General features: G+C 48.9%; 1 non-coding gene across 1 annotated transcript; it reads left to right on the forward strand.

Annotated features, from left to right (window-relative positions):
* Positions 1–1,596: 1,596 nt before the first annotated feature.
* LOC136156806 (small nucleolar RNA SNORA71) lies at positions 1,597–1,729 on the forward strand. The gene has a single exon (XR_010661270.1). It is a non-coding gene; the product is annotated as a small nucleolar RNA SNORA71 (small nucleolar RNA).
* Positions 1,730–5,451: the final 3,722 nt, after the last annotated feature.

Raw genomic sequence — 5,451 nt, forward strand, 5'->3', positions numbered from 1 at the left:
CCCTGAAACAGAAGCTGCTGGGACTTGTGCCTAGGTTCTGAATTTGCACTTTAGCTGCATTCTACTGGTTCAAATAGGTCAGGGGGCCAGCCCAGAATCAAGAGGAGGTAGGTTCACAAGGGTGTTAAACTGAGTGGCTTATTGCAGAACAGTCAACCAACAATTTATACATCTAGGTCTTTGTAATCATTCTTTTTTCTTTTTCTTTCTTCCATAATAGTTTGCCTTTGAATTTTTACTTCTATGCTCACCATTTATTGCACATGGATCTTTACTCCACGGGTGCATGCTAGGTTGCTTCAGTTGTGTCAAACTCTTTGTGACCCTATGGACTGTATAGCCCACCAGGCTCTGTTCATGGGGATTCTCCAGGCAAGAATACTGGAGTGGGTTGCTATGCCCTTTTCTAGAGGATCTTTCCCATCCAGGGATTGATGTCTCTTATGTCTCCTGAAATGGCAGGTGGTGTGTTTTTTTTTTTTTTTTACCACTAGCACCACATGGGAAGCCCCATTTTTACTGCAAGTGACCTCAAATCAAATCTCTGTTTTAATTAGGCAAGAGAGTAGTAAGGAGGTATAGGTGTTTCATGATCATGCCTGTCTGTCTCCTTCGCTTTCTGGGTCTTGGGTACCTCTTCCTGCTTCTGTAGCTACTCACTTAATCCATGAACATTTCTCCCTGTCTCAAGGATCATCTTCATCTGTTCTGACCTCTGTGCCTCTCATCTTTGTCTCTCGGAGGCTCTTGCTTCTGTGGTTCTCCCTCCTCTTCTGTATCTCTCTCTCAGTCTATCCTGTGCACATTTTTTTTTTCTGTCCTTATTTCTGTTTGTTTCTCCCTCTCCCTCTGAACCTTCTGCTTTTTCTCTATCTCCCACCATCATCCTTTTACCCAGAGCCTTAGACCTGTTGTTGTAAACTGGCCTTCACACTGGCAGCAACAGGGACTTCAAGTCCTGTATTTGGCAAAGAGTCCAGGGCTTTGCTGAGTCTGAGAGGGCTAGCCTGCCCCAGGGGCCTTGCCTGACATGGAGAAAGTGTCTAGGGAACTTCTCTTTCCTCTCTTCTCAGTATCTGGCCTGTGGAACCTGAGAACTGCCTATATTCCAAAACCTTGCCAAACCTGTGGGGGTGAATACCTCTTCCTACAGGGGTCTCTTGAGAAGCAGAGGGATGGAGAGCAGGAAAGGGGGAAGGCAGGGATGCAATGAGGGAAGTGGAGACAAAACTCTATGTCCCAGCCTTTGAGAAGCAGTAAAATGAATGCAGGAGTGCGTGCCTCAGCAGCTGCTGAGACGGGAGGAGTGGGGTGAGAGGGAGTATACAGGGCCAGACCTCTCCCCTGCTGTGCTGAGTCCAGAAGGGTGCAGGTCTCACCCCAAACTTCTCTGTACCCCAACACCTGGCCTTGTGCTGGGCACATCACACTGCAGGTCACGAAATGCTGAATGTCCTCACTTCGTAACAGTTGTCCGAAAGGGACCAGTGACTTCAGAAGGTAGCGAGTTGCCCATCCCTGGATTTATGTAGGCTGAGGCAGAACAACCTCTGGGATACCATCTAACCAGCTGCTTCTTCAGAAGACAGCATGAGCCCCTGCATTCGAAAGTGATCATGGGCTGCCCATGCCTTGGTCATTGATAGTGCAGGGAGAGGAATTGCCGAAAGCCTTTCCCCGTGTTTGGGGGGTCCATCCTGTCTCTTGCAAACTCTGGCGCTTTCGCACATGTCTGTCTTTCCCCCGATTTGTGTTGCTTCCTGGCACCCAGTGCTGTGTGGTCACTGAGCGGCCCTCTTCCCGAAGGAAAAAAAAAAAAGGAAGACAGCATGATCCTGGATTTCCTATTTGGAGATACTCAGAACAGGTGTGGAATTATAAACCCAAGGCCCACTGAAATAGAACAGGAGAGACTCCTCTGATGGTTCAGTGGTTGAGACTCCATGTTTCCACTGCAGCGGCCACAATCTTGATCCCTGATTGGGAAGATGTCACATGCTTCACGGCACAGCCAATAAATAAATAAATGAATAAAATTACTATCTATAAAAAATAATAAAAAAAAAATAAAAGAAACAGATCAGGAGAGTTCAGTGCCCTCACCATGGCCCTGACCTCCCAGCCCTGGCCAAGCCCTCCGCCCCTCTCCCCAGGGCCCACACTCTGCAGCTCCTCCCTCCCTTTTCCCTGGAAACTGCCAGCTGAGTTGGGTTCAGGCTGGGTAGGGCCAGGGCCAAGGCAGCGGTGGAGGCAGCCCTTAGTTCCCAGCCTGCACAGAGTGGCATCTCTGAGGGGCTCACCTGGAAGTGACCTTCCCCTGACCTTGGCACCGGATCACACGCAGGCTGCCCAGGGTTGCACACAGCATCTCTCCAAGCTGCTGCGGGTAGCTTCCAAACCCGCCAAAACAAAGGGAGAAATCATTCAGGGTTTGGGCAACAAATATGTCATTTTTCCACTTTCCAAACTGCTTTTCTGCCAAGTTTCCGAGGATGCTGGTGCAGGACGTGAGTCTGCAGGGCAGCTCTGCTAACTCCGGGGCTCCCTAGGTCTTTCAAGTAGAGCCCTGACTGGAGGTGGACCGTAGAACAGACCCTGAGGGCCTGTGCATGCCTGGGCACCAGCACAGCCACAGACACGTGTGTAAATGAGCCGGTGCATCCGCACTGAAAACTATTTCCATCCACAAGGTCAAATGCTCGAGGTCACACACACAATGAGAAAGCGTACCGGTCTACCCCTGACACGCGGGTGTGGGGAGGCCCAGCTCCGCTAACCAGCCCATCCACATGCACGGGCACATGTAAATACATTGGTGCCCAGGTGCACACCTGCACTTATGAGAGGACATATAGAATGACACAGCTAGAGGCGCCTGTGTGGTTATGTTCATAAAAAGCAGTGATGCAGGCACTCGGCTAAAACCTCATGCCGAAGCAGATCCGCACACACACCCACCTGTGTCCATCACTCCGGTGCGCCTGCCTGTGCAAAGCTATGCACAAGGTATTCACTAATATCATGTAGTGCGCTGCAGCTGTGTTCATCCAACCCTCCCTCCATTTACCCTCCCTCCACCCTCTCTCTCTCTCTCTCCCCCAACTTCCCCTTCTTCCCTCCCTCTCTCCCTCCCTCCCTCCCTCCCGCAAACGAGTGTCAGATGCAGCACAGCATAGTGATGAAGGGGGTCTGGTCCAGACCTAGGCCTGCCACCTTCTAGCTCTGAGTGACCTTGAGCAAGTCATTTACTGTCTCCAGGTGTCAGTAAAATGAGGATCATCTTTGGTTTTTATGTTAATATGTATAAGGCTCTCAGGACAGTGCCTAGTGTGGGGTAAGCTCCCCTGGGATGGTCTCTCCTATGGGAGCTGAGAAAGGGGTCAGACAACACAGGGTTTGTGGCCTGAAGTCTCCGGCTCCTTTCCTGGTGTTGTCCTCTAGGCCTCTGTGACTCTGGCCTCAAACGTCATCCCTCTGTGGCCTCCTGGTTTCCTCCCTTGTGACTGAGGATGGATGGCCTTGGCCTGGCTGTTCCTGGGGCTGAGGCAAGGGACAGCCCTTCAGGAGCTGTCAAACGGTGGTGATGCTTCAAAGAATTTCACCTGGTGGAGAATCACTGGCAATGGCTTCGGGGCAGCCGGCATGCCAGCTGGAGCCCCAGTGCCCACTGCTATCATCACTGGGGGTCACTCGTGTGGATTTGGGCTTCCTTGGTGGTTCAGTTGGAAAAGAATCTGCCTACAATGCAGGAGACCCAGGTTTGAGGCCCAGGTCAGGAAGATCCCCTGGAGGAGGACGTGGCAACTCACCCCAGTATTCTTGCCTGGAGAATTTCATGGACAGAGGAGTCTAGTAGGCTACAGTTCATGGGTTGCAAAGAGTCAGACATGACTGCATGACTCACACAGATACACACGTGGATTTAGATTGTTGTGTGTGCTAAAGGCCAGTGCTGCTTGGAAGAACAAATACCACAGCTTCCATTGCCCATGGAAGCTGGGAAATTCCTGTAGGAAAGTGCCAACTGCTGGCACCCCTTGGACCACAGGGGCTCAGATTATGACACTCCCCTGAGGAACATGTAGGGTCTTCTGATGGTCTCAGAGGAAGCTCCCAACCCCTCCTCCAGGTCTTCAAGGCCTTCCATGAACTCCCTCTTTCTACCTCACTTCCCTCATTCATTCTAGTGATGAGCTTTTAAGATCTATTCTCTTAGCAACTTTCAAATATATGATATTGTTAAATATAGTTGTCATGCTGCATGCATTTATTCTTAAAAAATTGGATTAATTTACAATCTGAACCCTTCTTCTGGAAGTACGCTTAGGAGGAACCTGGGAGTAAGCCAAACTCTATTAGAAAAGTCCATCTTCCCTTCCATTTAATTACCTGCCTACAAGGACATAGGATAGCCCAGTAGGAAAAACACAAAACTTGGGTCTGGATGATCTGAGTTCAGATCCTGTTTCTGCACTTCCAACTCACATGACCTTGAATAATTCATTCATTTGAATCTCAGTGTCCTCAACTGTCAAATGGGGCTAATGAGTCCTTCCTCCAAGGGTGGTTCTAGGGATCAATGGGTTGATGAAGACTCAGAAAGTGGTGCATCTCAGGAAAGGGGCCAAGAAATGTCTGCCCTTTGGCCTGCTAAGGTGTCAACCAAGTTATATCATCTTACAAAAGTAGAAAGAATCTCCAGTGACAATTGTCATTAGCTCATGGCCCTTCTCACTGGATCAGTGATCTCCCCTGTACTCCCCCACCCCAGATTGCTGCTGTTGTTCAGTCACTAAGCTGTGTCCAACTTTTTGTGTCCTCTACTATCACCCAGAGTTTGCTCAGACTCATGTCCGTTAAGTCGGTGATGCTATCTAACCACCTCATCTGCCCCCTTCTCCTTTGGCCTTCAGTATTTCTGAGCATTAGGGTCATTTCCAATGAGTCAGCTCTTTGAATCAGGTGGCCAACGTATTGGGGCTTCAGCATCAGTTCTTCCAATGAATATTCAGGGTGGATTTCCTTTAAAATTGATTGGTTTGATCTCCTTGCCATCCAAGGGACTCTCAAGAATCTTCTCTAGCACTACAATTTGAAAGTATCAATTCTTTGGTGCTCAGCCTTCTTTTCAGTCCAGCTCTCACATCCGTACATGACAACCACCCCAGGTTAACTTGAAGCAAATCCTAAAATCAATATACTTATTTTCTCTTATCCTGTATATGTTCAAAACTTTTCATGATATAAAGTAACAGAGTGAGGGTGGCAGGAGATAGTTTATGCAATGTTCCTGGTACTCAGCAGAGTTTTAAGCCATCCTGGGACAGGGAAGGACTTCTAAAACATAGCAACATCTGCAACAGTGAAGAGAGTTAAAGGTTTATATATTTCAAGAAGCAACAGGGAATTCCCTGGTGGTCCAGTGGTTAGGAATTAGCACTTCTCACTGCT

The sequence above is a fragment of the Muntiacus reevesi genome, chromosome 1 (genome assembly GCF_963930625.1).
Source record: "Muntiacus reevesi chromosome 1, mMunRee1.1, whole genome shotgun sequence".
Lineage (NCBI taxonomy): Eukaryota > Metazoa > Chordata > Mammalia > Artiodactyla > Cervidae > Muntiacus > Muntiacus reevesi.